Below are 23,970 nucleotides of genomic sequence, written 5' to 3'. Positions count from 1 at the left end.
GTCATCATTACATAGATGAACTGTTTGACATGATGAAGTTCAACTGTGAAGTGATGATTGATGCAAGAACAAGTATGTAAGAGGAAGGATAGTCAGCAGCCTCTGTTTTCATGGAGTTTTAATGTTCATCCTTAATGTAAGAAGAATTTAATTCAGGCCCAAAGATAAAGTCTTTAACTGAAAAAATGGTGGCAAGGCCAATAAGTTACTGAGCTGAGGAAAAAACTCATTTGTCTATGACATTTTAAATGGCTTCTTCTTTTAGATTCTAGATTCCAGAGATATTACCTAAGCCTATGGCTCAGGACACTCATCAGAACTATGCTTTCATGCAATCAAACAGAAATAACAGATTCTCTTGGCATCATTTAGTGAGATCACAGCCTGTCAGTTTGCACTCTGCACCTACTGGGAAAGCAAAACTTTGTTTGGGTTGTGAGAATTCTCCCTGAGTAAGTGTAACTGAGGAGAGAGGGATGTCTGGCAGGTAGAAAGTTTTTTCTTAAATTACTTTGAGGACTAAAACTCGTTAATCACACATCATTTAAGAAGCACAGTCAGAAGATACTTTGGAATTATTCCTGGTTTATCTACATAGCATCAGTAATAATATAGAAAGAATATAGGTTTTTTTTCCCCAGTCTGTTGTGTTTGAGTATAAGATTATACCAAGATATGAATTCTTTCCACTGTTATTTAAATATAAATCCAATCAGCCTCAGAAAGCTTCTGACCAGCAGATAGATAGCATAGATATACAACAAATGGGAAAAGATAAACATATTAATTGGAAACAATGAAGAAATTGAGTTTTGGATTATGGGTAAATTAATGAAAGGCTGTACTATAGTGGAAAATATACTACTTGAAATGTAAGTTATAGTTTAGGATATGGATGAAGGGAGTAATTAACACAGAGGAAAATGTAAACATTGCTTCTAGAAAAGTTTGTTTCAAACAATATAATTCCAGAATGCCTTTTATGTAATAAAGTTTATATATATAAATGATATATGCTTGGATTTATATCATTAGTTCTCAGGAGCTATTTTTTTTTTCCTCTGATAATCTTAAACAATGGAATAAAAAAATTGGTACTTTATAGATTAAGCATATAACATGTTTTTACATCTACATTGCCTCTCTCCCTTCTCTCACTATCAATCTTTTACTCCTCTAGAGGTAATACAGTTTTGAAAAACTAAGGTACTATATTGAAGCCACTTAAAGCATCTCTGAAAACAAAACAAAACTGAATGACGTTAACTTTATAAATTTCCAAGAATTAATTTAATTGTCTCTGTCCTCAGCAATAGCAAAATAATTGACTCTTTGAGGTGAATCAGTACAGTCCTTTTGCTCCTTTGCCAACCTTGAAATAAAAAGAATAATAAGTTATGGGTATACTGTAGGGGTATTACATTCCTATTGCTGTTGTAGCAAATTATCACAAACATAGTGGCTTAAAACAACACAAACTCATTACCTTATAGTATGGAAGGTCAGAAACCTTAAAATCCAGGTGTCATAGGGGCTACATGTTTTCTGGAGGCTATAGAGAGGAATCTGTTTCCTTGCCTTTTCCAGCTTCTAGAGCCCTCCTGCACTCTTTGGCTCATGGCCCCTCATTCCATCTTCAAAACTATCTCTGACTCTGATATCCCTGCCCCCCTCTTATAAGGACCCTTGTGATTACATTGGACCCACTCAGGTAATCCAGGATAGTCTCCCTAGTCAGAGGATCCTTAACTTAATCACATTTTCAAAGTCTCTTTTGCCAGGCAAGTTAACATTGATATTCTGAGGACTGGGATATGGACATCTTTGGCAGGAGAGGAGGAAGATAGTGTTCTGTCTGCTTCAGTAGCATTTACAAACCTGAGTCTAAATTTAATGTGGTCTAGGGAAGAGAAAGAAAGTAATACAGATGAAAAAAGAAAAAGACCTCTTTGGAAACAGTTTAAGTTCCTTCCTTATCACTAAAACTATAATACAATGAAAGAGGTTAATATAATCCCTATGGGATATTAAATAGGAAATAAGTTCTGTTAAGGCAGAAGCTGGTCTTTTTTTGGAGAGTAATTTTTAAAATTTGGACCGTAATGTATTTAAACAATTTATAGATTATTTCCCCATTATCTGCCTTATCTGTCCTTCTGCAGATATGTAAATGGAAGTCAGAGAAAAAAATAGAAAAAAACCTTCACATTCAAGAAATTTTATAAAAAGTATCTATCTGACCAGCTTCATGATTATATTCTAGTCCAAGTCCTACCATTTCCTATGTAAATTATTATAAGTGTCTAGTTACTGGTGTTTCTTCAAGGCTGTTTCCTACAATCTATCCTACAGATTATTCTTCTTAACACAAGCTGCTTGTACATCATTTTGTTGCTTCAACACCTTAAGTCATACCACTTGACAGACTGATTCATTGGTTAATCATTCTTTCATTCATTAGTTCATTCTACTGATATTTTATTGGCCATTTTCTAGAGTTTATGCTACACACTGGATGGGTGTGTGTGTGTGTGACAAGCACAAAACAATATAAATGTGTGAGTTTTTACAGCCTTTTCCAAGCTCACCACCACTGAGAATTATTTTGTTACTTGAGGGAGACAGTAGCCTACTGCTTACTGATAGACAGTGGACTCAGATTTTCTAAGTTCAGACAGGGCTCAACCATTTATCATCCCTCTGATCTTGATAGATTACTAACTCCTTTGTGCCTCATATCTTTTCTCAATAAAATGAGAATTGTTTTAGCCTTTACATAGTGGGGTTTTTGAAGTTTGAGCCAATCCATGTAAAGTACTGAAATCAGCACCTGACACATTAAGAAGCCCTTAGTAGATGTTAACCATTAATATTTCCCAGCCCTCACTTATTTCTTTAAAGATTTCCTACTAACCAGAGATCCCCATACTTATCCTAATAGTGAGTAAAAGGAAAAGCTGGAGAAGAAGAGAGGCTAGTGGGATTTGCTTTGGCTAAAACACAGGATTTCTCTTGGGAGAGAAAACAGGAAAGAGAAAAGAAACAGATGACTAGGAGGTATAAGAAATATTGAAAGTGAAAAAAAATGGGGAAATGATTTTTAAGAACATGCCTTAGTAAGATACTGAGATTTGAGAATTTTTAAGAGAATATAGTAGAGACTAAAATTGCTTTTATTTAAGGTTGCCAGATCATTTTTTCATTCATTTCCATTCAACAAATTATTAATGAGCCAACACTATGTGTCATATCCTGTGCTAGATGGTCATGATAGTCATGAAGAGAAAAAACAAACTAGGTTTCTGTCTGCATTTAGTTTTTGTAGAAGCAGGATGACAAACATTGAATAATCAGACATGCAGGTGTTAAATTATTAATGTTGTAATTGCTACAATTGTAAAAGTAGAGCAGCTTAATATACTCAGGATTGTCAACGAAGCTTTCCCTGGAATCTGAAGGATGAGTAAGTGAAGTAGTATAGCCTTTTCTAGGAACTAAAGGAAGAAGTGCGGCTGAGGTACATTCAGTGAGGTGGTGCTTGGAGTGAAAGGAGACTGAATGGGTAGAACGATGTCAGACCATGTGGGGTCCTGAGGATCTTAATAATGATTTTGATCTTGTCTTTAGGAGAAATGGGTTGATATAATCACTTTTACAGCGTGAGAGGGTTTTTCTTCAGAGACTGCTTGGAATAGAAGAGGATATATGAATGGGCCAGTAGGTGGCTATTGCATTAGTACTGGTTGGTGAGAGCTGATAGTGGCTAGGAACAGCATAATGATGTCATAAATGTGGAGAGTATATGGATTTAAAAGCTGTTTAAAAGTGTATCAATAGGTTTCACTAATAATGAAGGAGTGGGTGGAGGATCAATAAGAAAGTGCCACGGATGACTCCTAATTTCTGGCTTGAGTAACTAGTTGGACAGACAGCAACTGTTTCCTGGGAAGACTGGAGGGGACTAGAAACTATGTAAGATTTATTTTTGACTCATTGAAAACTCTCTCCTCAAAATGAAAGCAGAGTTTATCTAGAATTAAAATCATCACCCTAGAGATGAGTCAAGAGTACTGGTTAACTACGAACATATGATATTGAAATTTACTGTTGAAAGGCATGCAAGTTGACCAGAGTAGAGTTGTGATTTGGAGGAAAAAGTTGTTTATCCAATCAGAAGATATAAAATATTCTTCACAATGGTTTTTTTTTTTTTTTTGGTTTGTTTGTTTTCATTTCACAGAGAAATCCAGGGAAACTTCTCTGTAAGATTGCAAACTAAACAATATTTTCAACCCAACCTGCATGAAAACCCAATTTCTAAACAGTAGGACTCTTCTTGGCTGGAAGGTGATGGTCATTATTATACATGCCTGAATGAATTTAAATCCCTTGCACTGCCTTTCTGGCTGAGGCTGAAGACTTTGGCTACTGCTATAAAATTTGAAAATAGTAAGGGTTGTTTTCTACCAGAAACTGAAGAAGTTCTGTGCAAAGAAGAGGAGAATATGACTTTGTTTAAAAGAACAATATTCTCTTGTTACAGATGAGAGATGGAAACCATTGAAGAAACACAAAAATGCTGTCAATTGTGTGAAGGGTCAGGCACTAGTAGACAATAGTTCAGCAGAGGATGACCTCATTACACTAGAGGTAGTGCAGTAACTTGGATTCATATGCAGAATTTATAACAACTCTTTTAACAAGAAGGGTAGAAATAATCTGCCTATGGGTTTAAAGAGAAGAAGTTCTACTCTGAGTGACAAGTCAAGGAGCCAGTATTTGGAAGATCGCTACAAGTTGAACAAGATATGAAGGAATCTTTCTTCAAGAAGAGGTCTGTCTTAATCACACATCTAGCACACGTCTTGATTACTTGGTAAAGTCAGTGAAGAGCAAAGAGAAGAAGGAAGATAATTGTGGCAGGATTCTAGGACTTAGAAAAAAGAAGCAGGCAGACTTGAGGAACTAGATGTCATGCAGGTGAACCTTAACTTCTTGAAGAAAGACATCCCAAGCCCCTCATGGGCTATTTTGCCAATCCCCTCTAAGATCACCAGAGCAAGCCTAAGGCAGAGCTGAAGAAAACATTACTTACAATATTTGTTTCTGAAATCAAGGTTGATTACAAAATGGATTACTATGACCACTTAAAGACCCATGCCCTTACATTTCCCAGAACCCTCCTTGAAAAATGAATGATTTTATTATTAATCTGCTGAGTACACTTGCACATTTCAATTTGGTAGCTATGTGAGTGTTCAAAAACATATGAGTAATGTGTTATGAGCACAAAGGAGTGATTCACCCTGTCTGGACAACTTATACAAGTTAGCCCCAAGGCTAACTTTTAAAAAAAAAAATTTTAATTGTGGTAAAAAAACCACAAAATTTTTAATTTTTTTTTAATTTTAAATTAAAAAAAATTTAATTGTGGTAAAAAACATAAAATTTACTATCTTAATTTTTAAGTGTATAGGTCAGTAGTGTTAAGTATATTCACATTGTTGCACAAACAGATCTCTGGAACATTTTCATCTTGCAAAACTCAAGCTCTATAACTCATTAAACAACAACTCTCCATTTCCCCCTTCCCTCAGCCCCTGGCAACCACCATTCTACTTTCTGTTTTTATGAATTTAATTACTTTAGGTACTCATGTAAATGGAATCATACAGTATCTGTCTTTTTGTGACTGGCTTATTTCACTTAGCATAATGTCCTTAGGATTCATCCATGTTGTAGCATGCTTAAGGATTTCCTTCCTTTTTAAGGCTGAATAGTATTCCATAGTATATATGTACAACATTTGGTTTATCCTTTTATCTGTTGATGAACATTTGGGTTGCTTCCACTTCTTGGCTATTGTGAATAGTGCTGCAGTGAACACAGGAGTGCAAATATCTTTTTAAGATCCTGCTTTCGATTCTTTTGGATACATACCAAGAAATGGGATTTCTGGATCATATGGCAGTTCTATTTTTAATTTTTTGAGAAACCACCATACTGTTTTCCATAGCAGTTGAACCACTTTACAATCTCACCGACAGTGCAAAAGGATTCCAATTTCTCCAAGGAGTGTTTTTAAAACTAGATTTTTTATTTTATATTTATTAAAGGTTAATATATATATTAATATTGCACATATATTAATATATCTATAGAAGAGTACATATGTAAGTGTATACCTCAGTGAATTTTCATAACATGGTTATAGTACGACCATACAATCAACACATAGATAAAAATATAGAAAATACCAGCACCCAAGAAGTTCCCTCTGTGCCCCATCTCTGCCACTTTCCCCCAAAGAAACCATTATCCTGACTTTTATCACCATAAATTATTTTGGCAGATTGCAGTGTTTTATAGCAATAGAATCCTAAAGCATGTACTCTTTTGTATATATCATCTTTAGCTGAATATTATGATTTTGAGATTTCATCCAAATTGCTGTATACAGCAGTGATTGGAATATACCATAATATGTATCCATTTGTACTACCTTGATAAAGTATTAATTTAAGGTAGAGACTCAATAAATCAAGGATCCACTGTGTAATCTCTGGGAAATTCATCCTTCCTCCTCCCAAAATAATAACACAATCTATAGTTAATAAAAGGGAAAATAGAAATATTAAAAATGCATTTGATTAATTCATAACAAGTCAAGAAAGAAGAAAAAGGAAATGAGCAAAAGGGAAAAATGGAAAAAAGTAAGCTGATAGATCTAGATCCAAATATACCAGTGATACCATTAAAAGATGAAGATGTTCATTCTGGATCAAAATAGATCTAACTATTTTCTTATTATAATAAACATACTTTAAATGTAAGAAAGGTTGAAAGTAAAATGATATAAAAGATTATGCCATGCAATATCAACCAAAAGAAAGAATGTGTAGTTTTACTAAGGTAATACAAGAATACTTTAAAGCAAAAAGCATCACTAGAAATCAAGATGATATTTCATAATGATAAAAGGTTGAACATACTGAGGAGATATCACAATATTATATCTTTGTATACCCAAAATATAGCTTTAAAATATAGAGAGCAAACATTGACAACATCATATGAAAAATACACAAATCCACAATCATAATAGGATATTTTGCCATACCTCTTTCACTAGCTCATATAAGAAAGCCACAAAAATCAGGAAGCATATAACATATTTGAACAACACTGTTAACAAAAATGACTGACATATAGAACATTCTACCTATTAACAACAGAATACACTTTTCCCCCAAGCGCACATGAAGCATTTAACAAAATAGACCATGTCTTGAATCATAAAGCCCAAGGTTTAAATATCATACAGAATATTTATCTGACCACAATGAAATTAAGCAAGTAGAAAATAAGAAATAACAACAACACAACAACAAAAAGAGATCTCTAACTTTAGTGATTAAATAACACACTTCTAAATAGCCCATTGGACAAATTGTGAAGAAAATCAGGCAATATTTTGAGCTAAATGAAAATGAAAAGAAAACAAACAGAAATTTATAGAATGCAGCTAAAGTGGTGCTATGTGAAATTTATAGACTTAAATGCATATTGTGGAAAGAAGAAAGGCTAAACATTAAGAATTGGAGAGGGCTTCCCTGGTGGCACAGTGGTTGAGAGTCCGCCTGCTGATGCAGGGGACACGGGTTCGTGCCCCAGTCCGGGAGGATCCCACATGCCACGGAGCGGCTGGGCCCGTGAGCCATGGCTGCTGAGCCTGCGCGTCCGGAGCCTGTGCTCCGCAGCGGGAGAGGCCACAGCAGTGAGAGGCCTGTGCAATGGCAAAAAAAAAAAAAAAAAAAATTGGAGAATCCATCTAAAGAAGCTAGGAATAACAGCAAATCAAACCAAAATACAAGAGAAGAAAATAAAGATAAGATGCACAAACAATGAAATAGAAAACGAATTAACAATAGAGGACTCAACAGAACTAAATTTAGTTCTTTAAAAAGACTAAGAAAAAAAATCTTTTTAAATAACAAAACTGATCAAGAAAAAATGAAATTACCAAATCAAGAATTTTAAAAATGGAACATCATTACATATTCTAGTATACAAAGATAAGAGCGAGTATAATGGACAACTCTGTTCCAGTAAGTTAAACATTTAGATGAAGTAGACAAATTTCTTAAAAATGTAATTTTCCAAATTTGTCTTGGGAAGAAATGGAAAATGTGAATAATTCTATACTTATTTAAAAATTTGAATAAGGCTTTAAAGCCATGGTTTCTCATGTGAACTTTTCTAGACGTATACATAAACTCTTTCAGAAAATAGAAAAGTGATTGCTGGTATAAGGTCAGCATAACCATGGATCCAATATCTGACAAGGATATTATAAGAAGGACAAGTTGTATACTAATGTCTCTCATGATCATAGAAGCAAAAACCCTAAACAAAATATTAGCGTATCAAATCCAATAATAAGTAAAAAGGATAATATACCATGATCATACTGATATATCTTCAAGAATGGAAAGCTGGTGGGACATTAGTAAAGCATTTTATTCTAGACTCCCTTTTCCAAGCCGGGGCTCCTTCTCAGCTGAATTCTGGATGATTTGCCTCTTTTGCTTCTTGATTTTTCCAATTTCCTTTTTTTATATTATCATATTTCCTTTCCCTTGCCTTTCAGGAGTCTTCTTAATCTTAAAGTCTGTAACTGTGCCTACCAACCACAATTCCAAATCTCCTTTAGGAATACTCAGGCAGCCTTGAGTAAACAGTTTCGGGCATACAACTCTCCCTGTTGGAGCAATTTCTGAGTTCCCTAACTCAGCCTGTTCTAGTGAAGTATATTTCTGTATGGCTTCCTACGTTCCCTCCAACTGGAGCTGAACAAACTCATAAACCTTTTGAAACTTGCATTAGGACTGAAATTATGTTATAAACACTGCCCAGCCAGCTACATTGTCTTCAGTAGGGTTACATAGAAAACAGAATCTGAAGTAAAAGCCTATGTGCCTGCTTTTTATTGGTGATTGCAACACCACAGGAGCTGAGGTCTGAGGGACCACAGTCACTCTAAAGCAACTATACTCCGATAAAAATTTTTTTTTAAAAAGCATAAGCAAATAGCTTTTGCTTCAGGTTCTGAGTTTTTAAAGGGGGAGAACAGATATACAGGAGTGAGGCAGCCCCAGCTTTGTAACAAGGATAAGTTTTTGTTTTGGCTTGCTGGATGTTTTCATAGAAGCAGTGTGGAGCTGCTGCATCTCAAATAGTCCAAACCAGGAGGACATTGAGAGAAAATTTATTCTGGTTCCCTCTGACCCCTTATCTCTCATTGGTCAAAGTTTTCCCCATGGGGGATTAATTTGCCTTCACTTCTAGGTGTCTCACCTGAGTGTCTCAGCTCCCATCAGGAAGCCAAATTCCTCCACCTGTTGCATGGAACTTTTTTTGAGTCAGAGGTAGTGGGATGATTAAGCATCACAAAATTTAGCATTAGATTGTTCTGCTATAGTTGAGACAAGATCCACCTAAAGTCGGTGGATTTACAGTAGCTGGGACCAAAGAATTGGTCTAGGAACTGTAGGTGAGCTTGAGATCTGTGGTGACAGTAAGCAGTGCCCCATATATGCATATAGCCTGACTCTGCCTGTTAAACTCCAGAAGTACATTCCATGCTTCCAGTGTTGCCTTTCTAATGAACAAAATTATTTGCTGGTCTATAATTTGATGCTCAAGAACACTGTTAGATAGACTCTGGTTTTTTGCCTATTCCATACTACTACATTTTTAAAATCTGGGACATACCTCCTAGCAGAGCACCTTCAAGTTAATATCCCCAAGTAATTTATCATTCAAAAAATAAATCACACATTGAAATTCAGAATATATTAATAAGACCAATGCTAATAGCAAGATTTATCAAAACCAGAAGTTCTACCCCAACACATTTTGTTTCATATTTTGTAGCACTTCTTAGAGTACACTGGCTAGTTGTGTTAACCTATCTTGAGTGCCCTATGCACTTCTCAGACACTATAAAACTTGGTGCGGTGACTAAAACTGGATAAAGTTTATATGATTATAAATAATAGTCTCTGTAAAATGAAATACCTTTAAAAAAGAGTGGAAGCAGAGAATCGGTAGTTAGAAGTAAGGAATAAAAATGACCAATATGCTAGTTGGTTTTCATGTTGTTTAACGCTTCTCTTTTACAGACAAGTTACAATGGAACTGGAAATTATGTTATTACATAAGAGATGGCTACTTCTGTTCCTTTTAGCATCTCCATTAACTGTGTTTAGAAAATGGATTAGAATTTAACTTGTCACTGATGGCTCTTAGTAAAGCTGGGAAAGAGTTGCTTTTTAACACTTTCCATGCAGCAGTCCCAGTGGGCCTGTGAAGAGTATTATATTTTTCCAACGCTTGGCATAATATTCTAAGAAGATGCCAATGCTTAGCCAAAACAGTTACATTAGGAAAAGTGAATGTCTGAAAGAAGACAGGGCCACTTTTCTTGGGTAAACAGAGCACCCCTAGAAGGGAGCTTGCCTGGTGCTGGGCAGTAATGTGTGCGGGCAGCTGACGGTGAGTGAAGGGTACTGAGTAAAGCTGGCTCGTCCAACTTTTACAAACCAAATACCTGATGCTCACATGTACAAAATAACTCCATTTTTATATTCATGATCCCTGCCAAACTAGTATATCCCACTACTTTAGTATGCCTACACTTGTCATCTGGGCTGCAGTTAAAATGTTGATCCCTAGACCTCACTCCATATCTATTAAATTTGCAATAATTTCTTTAAGCTATTTTTTTTTTCATGTAAACCAAAGTTTGGGGACTATAAATTGGCTTAGAATATAGAGGTTAAGACGTTATCCCCTAGGGGTTAAGAACATGGACGCTGGATTAAGTCTACCTGGACTCATTATGTATGTTGAGATGATAATCTTACTTCCTTTATGAGCCTTTAGCTCAGCATATAATGTGTGCTGAATGATGCTGGCTTTAACGACAATTGTCAAAGTATAGCTCCATACTGTCAGTGCCTTTGCTCCTTGTGTGTTACCTTTTAATAAATTTGTTTCCACTTTAATAATACCCTGAATGACCATTTTAAATGGATTTCAAACCTGCAGAATTGGGAGTGTTTTTAACTGAAAAAAAAATTAGTATTCTGCATTTTTCTGGAGTCAAGGGCCTATTTATTACAGTCTAGAAAGCATCTCTAGACTGTACACATGGGAAAGCATAGAATTACTTAAATAGAAACATCATTGTTCAGCTCTGTTAAATATCAGTGGAACATAGACTGAGTTGTCCCCAAATAACTGGGACTCAGTAAGCAATTCAGGATTCTTTGAAGTTTCAAAACAAGTGAAGAATAACTTAGGTGGAAGGAAGCTGGGTGAGGAATGAAGAGCCCTACTAAAAAGAGAATCTGGGCTATTTTCAAGCAAACAAATTATTGGAGAGTACGATATACTACATTATTCACAAACTCCATTATGCCTCTGACTTCAATAAATAATCGACCCTCCATAAAATGAATACCTACCATAAGTTTCAGTCTGAGCTGAAGAATGTATTGTATATAATGTTCTCCATAAAATGTTCAACTCTAAATGATTTTAACTGATTTAAAGTAAAATGAAACCATGGTGTTTTAGATGCAATTGTGAGTTCTCAGATAATCACAATATTCTTAGTCTCAAGGTCCCCAAAACTCCAAGAAATGCCTAAGCAGTAATATATTCTTACTTATCTTCACACTGTAAATGCATTTTGTTTTCCTTCCCTGTTCTTAGACTCTTGAAAATCATTACCATTGCAGCAAAACTAATTTTTGTGCCATTACAAATACTGACATTTATTCTTAATGACTACAAGGGTGAAAGCCAAAAAGCAATTGCAATAGATTATACACAGAAAGTTCTTTTAGTCACAATTATGGTATTTGTGTAAATTCTAAAATCCGTAATTGTGGATGTCTCAAAAGACAAATTCTCAATGATCATTAAAATACAAATAATTTCCTAAAACAAATATTTTTCTAAAACAAGATCTGGAACTTTCAACTAATTCTGGCCCTCAAAATGTTGTTCTTTTTTCCTAGATCCCAATGTAAATGGTCACCTTTTAGCAGCTACCCTCCCCCAAAATGTAGCAAAAATTTCCTTGCATTCTGAGTCCTTGAAACAAATTATCTTATTAAAATAAAGTTTGAGCACTGATTTCATATAAACTCCCTACGGTCTACCTAGAATTTCAAATGTGGTTCTCTTCTGAAGCACTTTGGTGCTATTATGTTTTACTGAACTGAGTGTAAAATCTTCTAATGGCCTTCCTGCCAGTTTACTTGTTTCTCTCTCTTCTTTCCTTACCTTTCCCTTTGCCTGTGTTACGGGAGACTCAGGTATTTAATCAGGAAGAGAATGGGTTCTGAGTTTGTTTTTGTTTTCTCTTTATAAATCAATCCCTATTTCTGAACAAACTTAGCCTGTAGAAAGATAAGCTCCTTGCTCTTATACCTCATGGCCAAATTTCTTATAGAAATTGACAAAGTGACTACTATGGGGTTATTGGAATTGCAACATTGGTCAAAGCTTAGCCACCACTTCTGATGGGAAGTGTTTTTGATCCTTGCCATCTAGATTCGGAACAATTTTTCTTGATCCTCCATAGTACCTTGTATTTGTTCTTTTAATGCAGTTGTATCACATTGTACTGTAAATCCTAACTATTTATCTGTAGTCTCTATTAGGCTATAATTTTCATAAGGGAAAGAAGGGTCTGCCTTGCGCTTAGCACAAAATCTGGCACAAAATTTACCAATATTTGTGTATAAAATTAATAATGCCATCCCTGTCTGCTTGACTTTAAGGCAATTGAGAAGGAAACTAAGAAGGAAACAGAAGGAAAAGTCCTGAGTGGTGGGCAGGACATTTAGCATCATTATTTACACTGTTATCTTAAATGTCCCTTGTGAAATACATCTTAACTTCTACAATGAGAGATTTGAACTAGAGATCATTGTTAGCTCTGAATGTCTAATAATAATTTTTCTGTTCCTTACAGTTAATTTGAACAGGAGGGGCAAAGGCAAGCTAAATGAATGTGCAGCCTTGCAAATGTGCATGGATGTATTATTAATGAGAGGAAGGGAGGAGGAAAGGAGCAGGGGGAGCAAGGAGAAGAGAGAGCAGACACAGACTTTGAAATTTAGATTTGGGGCAGGCATTATTTCATATATAGCAATTGAATCAGATCAGACATGCCAGGTATAATTATTAATCTCACAAAAATCACAGCTGAAATGAAAATAGATCTGAACCAACACCCAACCTCTGATAAAAAAAAAAAAGCTTGAATAAAACAATAGGAAAGTTGGGTAGGAGGTAGACTGTGTAGCGTATAAGGCTTAATTTGACCACCAGGGGGCAACAGGGTATTTTCTTATTTAAAATATAATGTATCTAAAGGAAAAACTTAATTTAAAATTGTTTTTCAATCAGTCACTTTTATTCAATGCCCACTGTGTGCAGACCCTTGAAAAATATGTTGAGGAAATTCCTTAAGAAATAATGTACACAGTTCATAGGCATTTAAATTGGAATAATTATTAAATCCATCATCAGTTCTATGTTACCTCATTTAAGTCAATGACTCCTAATTCAATTTAAACCAATATGAATGCCTCTTATAGCAGCAATCCATAATTTCTTTTTTTAAATTGAGATATCATTGACATATAACATTATGTTAGTTCCAGGTGTACAACAATGATTCAATATATGTATATATTGTGAAATGTTTACCACAATAAATCTAGTTAACATCCATCACCACACACAGTTACAATTCTTTTTCTTCATGAGAACTTTCATGATCTACTCTCGTAGCAACTAAACTATAATTCCTTAAGTGACATTCTACTTTCTTTGTGCAAATGCTCTCTGAATAAATGCCAATAACTAAGGGCTAACTTTCTTCTCCAGTATTCAAACTGCTTCTGCTTCAAATCATAAAAAGGAAAATCTTTGGGGTTTATGTTTTCAGGAAATCATGATCTTTTTCATGTGGAGGAGCACAGTCAAAATTTAGACCTGGAAGTAGAAAGAATCATTGAAACCAGCTGTTCTGACCCCCTTTTATTCAAATGAAGCAACTGAGAAGAAAAATGTCTTCTCCAAGGTCACACTATTTTCTAGCACTGTACTGCCCGGTGTGGTAGCCACTAGCCACGCATCATTTTTTGAGTTTAAATCAATTTTAAGAGAATAAAAATTTGTAAAGCCATTCCTCAATTTCACTAGCCGTATTTCAAATGCTCAATAGCTCCGTATAGCTGATGACTACTGTATTAGGCAGATATGGAACATTTCTATCACTGCAGAGAATTCTTTTGGAGAGCCCTGGATTACAGAAAGAGCTGGAATAAAACCAGGTCTCTTGAGATGATGGGCCAGAGAAATTGAATTAGAAAAGTGTGGAGTGAGCAAACACAAAGAAAACTATAGCTTCCAGAAGGAAATAACACAGCAGAGGTGTTAGGCAGATGGAAACTGAAAAGGGTCCATTAATTCTGACATTTAGCAAATCATTTTTCACAGTTTTATACAGTACCTGCTAACTTCCCAGAATCCTAACGTAACATGATTTTCCAGAGAGGGAAGACAACTGTAACAAAATGAAATTACTGAATTATAAGACATGATAATACATAATTTCAGTTAATCGGCATTGAAACGTACAATTTTCATTTTTGTAGTGTAACTTTGCAAAATGCTTGTGAAAATATACACTGAAAGAAAGGTAAACTAATAGAGCAACTTATGGGGACAGCCACCACAGCCTGTGTGTCCTCTGCACAGTACTTTATTCATATAAGAAACTCTAATAGTGACTCTGACAAGAGTATGTCAGTGGGAAATTCCAGAGTAGAATGAAAAAACGAATGGGGAGGAAGTGAGACATCACGTAGAAGCTGTTCTTTTAAGGTGATAGAGAAAAGAAAGAAAGAACGGTAGCCTATGGAAGACCAGGAGTTTGTTTCCCTGCACTGTCTACTTTAAGATTAACAAATGACCTTCAGACTGGTTCACAAATCTTATGAAACTAAGTGCAAAACTTTCTAGGTTTATGCATATGTACTTTTTTCTGTAAATGGAGTGTGTAGCGTATCTACAGTTTAGTCTAATGAGAGAATTTGAGGATAAAGAAAAAGCAGAAAACTGAGCAAAGTCCCTGAGGAAGGAGGTAACAAAAGGAATCAGGAAGAGAGGGGGAAAGTAGATCTTAAGGAAGAGTAAAAAGTCTCAATTTGGTCATCTTAGGGAAGAAAGGCTGTACATGCAGAGACAGTCTTGAATAATCATATTGAGAAGTCCTGCAAAACTGTTTACAGAGCTTTAAATTTCTTCTTGGTTTCACCTAGGGGTTCTCCAAATATTTTTGCCTCTACATAGAGAAATGTTTCTGTTAAACAATGTATTACATTTCATGGCAAATGTCTAAAAACACTGATTGTAAACTAATTTATCAACAAATACTAATTAAGCACTTAATATAAGCTGATTACACTCAGTACTATGTTTTAATTTCTTACATATGTTTACTAGTACCAAGGCCAGAACTATGCAAAGAAAGACCACATGCAGTATGACTTTAATAATTTATACATTTAGTACACTTGGGAATCTTACCTTTCTTTCCTACTCATCTTGCATAATTTATTTTCTGCCTTTCTCTAGCATGTCCAAAATCCTCATTATACTTTACATTAAGTAGCCACAGTTCCTAGGAAGCCTGTCTACTTACAATGTGATAGTATTTCCTTTAACCTCTCTATATTTATTCTATTCTAAAGTAGGTGTCTGGAAATTGCGTTCTTGTTGTTATTGTTCTGATTGTTCCTTAATAATCTGTGATAAAAAATCTAATAACAATAAAACATAACATTTATTAAGTAGTAACTGTAAGTCAATGAGCTTTATATACATTGTATCATTTAATCACCCCAATGACTTTAGACATTGGTACATTATTATTTTGTTTTACAGATAACATATAGGACAGTTCTTGAATCTCCAGAGCTCATACTGAGACACTGGGGTAAGAACAATACATTCACTGACCCCTTGGGTGTTACATTCTGAGAAGAAGATATAAATTAAACAAGTAGTGGCATAATTAATCACTAAATTAGAACCCCATAGCTGGGGTAATTAACTTGATCTGGTAGAAGGCAGCAGAGGGTTTCCTAAGGATTTTTAAAATGAGGGATAAACCATTGAAGGGAAAATAAAGCAAGAGGCAAAATGGCTTGACAAACACTGGAGAAGAATCTGACTCAGAAAGAAGAATGAAACAATAGTTAACTCTTTCAGTTTTCTATAACATGGTTGAAGGAAAAAAAAGTTAATTTATTTGCCATTCATGAACATTTCAGAATGTTGGATTTAGATGATTAGGTATTTACCTTAGCTGATGTTTGTTATGCATTAGAAGAGATGGTGTTGGCAAGATATGAACCCTCCTGTACTCTTGGTTCATTCAAGATTTGCTTCCTCCATCACCTGTAATACTGGGGGCATTGGGAGGTCGGGGTCCTGAAGGACAATTACATTCTGTTTCTGGAAGGGATGCAGTTACTTCTGGAAGAGAGTTGCCAGCAGAGGGGATGTTGACTCAAAGTAAAACACACAACTTAAGAGTTGTGAGTTTAAGTTTTATTCAGGGATCTTAGGGAGGACAATAGCCCAGGAGACAACTACTCAGTAGCTCTGAGGAAATTGCTACCAAGAGGTAGAGAAGAAGCCAGTTTACATATGATTTTTGGTTAGGGAATACATGCAGTCAAGCACACATTTTGGTAAAAGATTACTGCTAATCACAAAGAACAGATATCTCAAGTTAATGATTTTAGGGCTTTTTGATGTATGGGAAGATGCAAGAATCTGGGTTCATTAAAATTCTTCCTGAGATATACATCTAACTACCTGTGGGACCTGTTTATCCAAAGCACAGAGTGCCTCATCCTGGTTTTCACCCTGAATTCCTCTCAGGGTGTGTTGTTGGTCAGAGACTGCAGTGGCTAACAACTTAATCCTTGTAGAACCTGGTGGTGAACAACACACTTTGTTTTTCTTTGTTTACAGGGGTTTACAAGATGGAGCCTGCAGGTAGACTTCCTTGAATGTGAGAATGGAGTTTGGAAGGATGTGTAGGTGAATTTCTCAGGCTATCGCTATAAATGCAGTATTCACTTAAGAGAAGAGCCAATTGAATATTGGGTGACTATGTGGAAATTTCTCTCATTTCAGGTGATGTGAAAAGATAGGGATGCCAGCCATCTCTTTGCAGAGTCATCTCTTGAATAGTTGTTTTGTGAAATCTCTCGCTCCAAGTCTGTCTTTTCTTCAGATGGGCTAAAGGGATAAAGCAGCAGTCGGGGGAGAGGTGGGACATTATTTATATCTTCATATTGGTATGATGACTTCCTGGGAAATTATGTATTAACTTTATTTTCAATTAATTTTGTGTTTTATTAAAGTAAAACATAAACATGGATTAAAAAGTTAAATATTCCTAAAAGGCATGTATCAAAACTCTCTCATTTTCTTGACTTTAGGCAGGCAACCCTTTAAATCGTTTTAGCTGTTTCATCTATAATCTTCTTCCAAATTTACAAATAATATGTGGATACTGCTTTTTTTTTGATTCATCAATTTTAGATATTATGTATCACATTTCTACTATGGGAAATTAGCATTTTCCCTCTCTTTCACGCCCTGCCCATGCAAACATCCTGTCAATGTTGCTATATGACATTGATTAGACCCACATTGGTTGCTTTGATAATAAGATTCTGCTAAGTCAAGGAGAGTACCATGATCGTATTTCCTTATATATATGTGATTTTGTTTTTTCTTGGGTTAGTATTTAAGTAACTTTTAAATCTTCTTATTTTTTTAACTGTTGACTAAATGTTCTCGTACTCTTCAAAATTTCTGTAAACTACCACATGTACCTCCACCTCCAGTCTGAACTGGTCCTCTTGGGGCCTCCAGTGTATCTCTCATTCTGGCACTTTGTTCTATTTTGAAATCCTGTTTATTAGATCCCAGGAACATTTTTGTATTGTTCTCTCCTTGGAAAAATCACATTTTCCAATAATTTCTTAAGTAAGAATACATAGATGGAAAAGTACATGGAAAATAAAGTTCTGAGAACTCCCATGTCTGAAAATTATTTATATAGTTTCTTATATTTACTGATGGCTTAGCTGTGTCTAAAATACTAGATTGGAGTTCATTCTTCTCTAGACATTTGAAACTTACCACCCATTGCCTTCTGGATTCCAATGCAGCAACTGATAAATCCTATATAATTTATAGCCCAATTCTTTGTTGTGTTGTGGTTTTAATCTACAGATTTTATTAGAATTTCACTAGTTTTTCCACCAATGTCACATTTCTGACTCAGGATACAATCCAGAATTTCACATTATACATACTTGTCAAGCCTCCTTGGTCTCTATATTCTATGACAATCCCTTGGTCTTTCTTTGCCTTTAGTGACTTTGACACCTTTGATGAGTATGGACCAGTTATCTTGTAGATTACCCCTCTGAGTTTTGTGTGTTCTCCTGACTAAATTGAATTTATGAATTTGGGGGCAAAATATTGCATGTCTTATTATTGGTGATGTTAATTTTGATCATTTCATTATGTTGGCCTCTGTCAGGATACTCCACTGTAAAGTTGCTAGTTTTTCTTTTGTAATTAATGCCTATTTTGTGACTAGATTCTTTGAGAATATGGGAATATCCTGTTTCTCATTATAATAATACTTTATTTCTTATACAGCACTTGGGGATTTATAAACAATTTTTTGAAAAGATAATACAGAGAGTCCTATGTACCTTCCCCCAGCCCCACAAACATACACACGCACACACACAGTTGCCCCTAGTATTTACATCTTACATTAGTATGGCACATTTGTTACCATTAATGAACCAATGTTGATATAATTATTAACTAAAGTCCATAGTTAATTCAAATGTCTTTAGTTTTTAACTTAATGTCCTTTTTTTCTGTTCCAGGATCTCATCCAACTTACCATATTTACATTTAGTTGTCATATCCTTAGGCTTCTTTTGGATGTGACAGTTTCTTAGACTTTTCCTTGTTTTGATGTCCTAAACAGTTTTGAGGAGTACTGGTCAGGTAAATTGTAGGTTGTTCCTCTATTGGAATTTGTCTGATGTTTTCCTCTTAGTCTGCAGGTATGAGATTTGGGAGGAAGATCACAAAGTGCTATTTCCATCAAGTCATTTCAAGAGTGCCTACTATCAGCATGATTTATGACGGTTGATGTTGACCTTGATCACCTGGCTGAGGTAGGATTGTCAGGTTTCTACACTGTAAAGTTACTCTTTTTCCCCTTTTCCATACTGTACACTTTGAAAGGAAGAATCTATGTGTAACCCATACTTAAGGGGTAAGGAATAATGCTCCCTCTCCTTCAGTATGGAGAATCTATATAAATTATTTAAAATTCTTCTGCATGGGAGATTTGTCTCTTCTCCCACATTTATTAATTTATTGAATCATCATGAGTATGGACTCATGGATATTTTATACTTTGGGTTATAATCCAGCACTACTTTACTTATTTTGTTGCTCAAATTGTTCCAGCTTCGGTCATTATTAGCTTTCAGTTGGCTCTCATGTCCCTTTGTTTTGACATGCCCCCATTACTGTGAAGTTTTTTTGAGCTTTCTTACTTTCTGGCACTGCAAGATGCTCCAGACTCATCTTATATTTTTCCTGCCCCAGACCTACAATCAACCATCTCTCAAAGGAATCCTGGTTGATTTTATTGGAGAATGATATTACACCCAAGATTTGGGCAAAAGGTATGTAACTCAATTTTCTTCAGTCTGGGAGCTTTAAAATCTTATCTTTATCTAAAAATTCTAACATTTCATGGTGATTTTCTTTGTCGAGGACCTATTTCCACTTAAACTGCTTGGCCCTTTCTGGGCCCATTCACTTGGGAGACTTGGGTCCTTCAATTCTGAGAAATTTTCTTGTATTATTTATTTGATGATTTACTCTCACTTGCTCCCTATTCTCTCTTTCTGGAAACTGAAGGTTGGACCTTTGGAATTTAGTCTCTTATTTTATCTTTAATATGCTGTTGTCTCTTTCTTTGTGTATACTTGGTCATTTCCACAATTTTATTATACAGACTCTTCCATCATCATCGTCATCATCATCATCATCATCTATCATAGGTTAAGATTCCAAGAGCTCTTTCATATATTGTTCCTTTAAAAGAGTACATCCTATCTTTGTTCCATGGATATATCACTCACTCTTATTTCCCACGTTAATTATATTTTCTTTGAATTTTCTTCTGTGCCTTACTGTCTCTACCTTCACAAAGTTACTCTGTTCAATAGACTTGTTTCAGTTCCTCTCTCCTATGATGAAATCATTCCTCAAATGTCCAGTGATTCTTGTTTAGTGATCACTAAGTAAATAACCAGATACACTATACATTTATACATGTGTTTGAGGGTTGGGGAGGTAAATCTTGTGGACTAGAAGACTTTATTCTAGGATGATCCAGTAATCAGTTAACTATTTTGTTGAAGACATGAATATACCAGTATCAATGGGTCTGTCCTGGGATAGGTCAGATTTTCCAGGAGCAGATCCTAGAATCTCCCTTCTGAAATATAAAATCTGACTACCAGAATACTGGGTGTTGATTAAGGGAAATTACCTGGAGCAAAGGGGAGAGAGTCTCATCATTTAGAATACAAACTTTTATTAAAGGTCTTCTTTTCAGTCTAGCACCTCTCTGTATTCTTCTCTGTGTTTAATATTCCAGATTTCAAGACTTTACAATCCAAATTTTCTAGAGAATGTATTTCCTACCACGAGTTGAGGAAGGGGCAGTTAGCAGGGTGGGCTAGATTTAGACCTCTGGTGGCCTACAGATTTTCAAACAACTTCCTGTTTTCAGCACACAACCTAGCCCAGTTGCAAGATAACCAGGTCTCCCTAATTCCTGAGATTTTCCTAGCTGCCTGAAGAGATGATTATCTCGACTTTCACCAGTATTACTCTTGATAGGCAAGAAATCTAATGCATTTGAGGAAACAAATTAGAATCTAATACTGTAACTGTTCAAATGGTTGTTCTTCAATCTGAATTTCTTGCCTGGTAATTCTAATTTAGGTGGGGAGAAATGTTTATTGATAAATTTAGTTTTGCTTTTGTAAGTTCTTAAATCTTTAGAAGTTACACATTTTTCTTCTAATTTGCTGTGTGGTGAGGGCATCCAGTCTAATTAGAATGTCAATTGCAGATGCAGACAGGGCATGGCAGAAGTTGCTGATCATCCCCCAATATTCATTCTTACTTTTCTACATTAGTAGAAACCTCAACTTTTGGCTCACAGAATAGACATCAGAATAAACTCGACATTCCCCGGCCTTCCTTGCAGCCAGTTGTGTCTATGGGGTTAAGTTTTGGCCAACACGATATGAACTCAAGAATGTGTAAAGTAAAACTTTTGGATTGTAACCTTTATGGAATGGGCATGAACTCCATTTTCTCTATTCCCTTTTACTGCTACCTGGACTACAAATGTGTTGGTGAGCCATCTTGAATCATGCAAACAATTGTATAATACAGTAGAGATGGCAGATCAACAAAATTGAAAGAACCTGATTTGGTGATATTTTGTAGCCCTGAACTCCTTATGCCTAGGTTATTAGGTTTGAGAGAAATAAATTTCTACCATGCTTAAGCTACAATTTTTTTAGCTTTTTGTTACAGCAGTCAAATCCTACTTTTACATATGGCATGCATATGTTCAACTGTTTCACATGTGGGCACACAAATTATAATGGAACATTCAGATAAATGACAACAAATTGTGATTTTGTATTTTTCTCTGTTTTGTGTTTTATTATTTCACTTGAAAATATTCTGGATTTCTGCCAAGACTGGTTAGAAATTACTTGATAGATGAATGTTGGATTCAAAATTGCAAAATGCAATGCATTGTGATCAGGAACATTTTGAACACAAACTCCAGATGTGTCTATGATTTGTCTAAACTGATTCTTGGTACCACAGAAAACTATGAAATAAATATAGGCACAAAAGGGTCCACCTTATACTATATGAATGTGTTTTCCAAATGAGAAGTTTGACGTATGTTTCCTTGCTGATTTCCTATATTTAATTTGGCTTTTCACTGATAGTCTTTGTTGACTATGCCTACCTTTGGAATATTTTGGGGAAGAGTCAAACTGGGACATTATGTACATATGCATATATTCCAGGGAATCTGAGAAATTGGAACTGGTTTAGTAATTTATCAACTGATAATTAAAGCTCTAAAAGAATTTTTGTCCACTTTTTTATAGAGGACCGCAATTGACTCTTACCATGCATGGCCTGTTCCTTCAATTCTGAGAATCCTTAAGAATCAAGACATTTATTTGGTTCCTCTGCAACTGTTTAAACAACTTTTTACAGTTTTATTCACTGTCCAAATTCTTATAGTTCTGGAACTTGGGACAGAATTGAAGACTGTGGCAAGGTTTTCTTGGAACAGTTCTAGGTAATTCAAACATATAGTCAGAACCATAAGTAGAATACTATACAAATAAAAATAATGATAAGAAACTGATATTGACTTTGCAGCACTGTCTTTTTTTTTCTGGCTGCATTGGTCTTCGTTGCTTCTCATGGGCTTTCTCTAGTGCGGCGAGTGGGGGCTTCTCTTCTTTGCAGTGCACAGGATTCTCATTGCGGTGGCTTTTCTTGTTGCAGAGCACGGGCTCTAGGCTCACAGGCTTCAGTAGTTGCAGCACACGGGCTCAGTAGTTACAGCACGTGGGCTCTAGGGCATGTGGGCTTCAGTAGTTGTGGTGTGCAGCTCAGTAGTTGTGGCTCACGGGCTCTAGATCACAGGTTCAGTAGTTGTGGAGCACAGGCTTAGTTGCTCCATGGCATGTGGGATCTTCCCAGACCAGGGATCAAACCCGTGTCCCCTGCATTGGCAGGCAGGTTCTTAACCACTGCGCCACCAGGGAAGTCCCTGAAGTACTGTTTTGATGTAGGTAGGTGAGGATGATAAAAACTGAAAAGAAAGTATTATTGATGGAATGTTTGTGTCCTCCTCCAAAAAAAAAAAAAAAATCATATGTTGAAACCCTACTCCCCAATGTGATAGCATTAGGAGACAGGGCCTTTGGGAAGCGATTAGGATTAGATGAGGTCATAAGGGTGGAGCCCTCATGAATGGGTTTAGTGACTTTATAAGAATCATAAGAGACTTTTCTTCTTCTCTCAGTTCTTCACCATGGGAAGATACAACGATAACCCTGCAATCTGCAATCCAGAAGAGGGCTCTCACCACAACCTGACTATGCTGTCACCTTCCAGACGCCAAAATTGTGAGAAATAATTTTCTGTTATTTATAAACCACCAAGTTTCGGTTATTTATAAGCCACCAGTTAGCAACCCTAACTGACTAAGACAAAAAGGATCATAAGCATTTGCCTGTGATATTATACATGACATGTGGAAAGTTAACTAGCATTTGCTAAAGAAGATATGGTCTTTAAAAAATTTTTTTTTCCTTGTGATGAGAACTCTTAGGATTTACTCTTTTTTTAATTTATTTATTTATTTAGTTTTGGCTGTGTTGGGTCTTCGTTGCTGTGCATGGGCTTTCTCTAGTTGGAGTGAGCAGGGGCTACTCTTTGTTGCGTTGCGCGGACTTTTCACTGCAGTGGCTTCTCTTCTTGCAGAACGTGGGCTCTAGGTGCACGGGCTTCAGTAGTTGTGGCACGTGGGCTCAGTAGTTGTGGCTTGCAGGCTCCAGAGCGCAGGCTCAGTAGTTGTGGCACACGGGCTTAGTTCCTCCACAGCATGTGGTATCTTCCTGGACCAGGGCT

General features: G+C 35.8%; 1 long non-coding RNA gene across 1 annotated transcript; it reads left to right on the top strand.

Moving 5' to 3' along the window:
* The first annotated feature begins 16,042 nt into the window (after positions 1-16,042).
* LOC307187726 lies at positions 16,043-23,579 on the top strand. The gene is made up of 6 exons (XR_013828693.1): positions 16,043-16,087; positions 17,134-17,202; positions 17,299-17,434; positions 19,259-19,379; positions 19,819-19,898; positions 23,363-23,579. It is a non-coding gene; the product is annotated as an uncharacterized lncRNA (long non-coding RNA).
* Positions 23,580-23,970: the final 391 nt, after the last annotated feature.

This window comes from Stenella coeruleoalba, assembly GCF_951394435.1.
Source record: "Stenella coeruleoalba genome assembly, chromosome: 6".
Classification (NCBI taxonomy): domain Eukaryota; kingdom Metazoa; phylum Chordata; class Mammalia; order Artiodactyla; family Delphinidae; genus Stenella; species Stenella coeruleoalba.
Note: the sequence above shows the minus strand (reverse complement) of the source record. Positions and strands in the feature narration are given on the sequence as shown.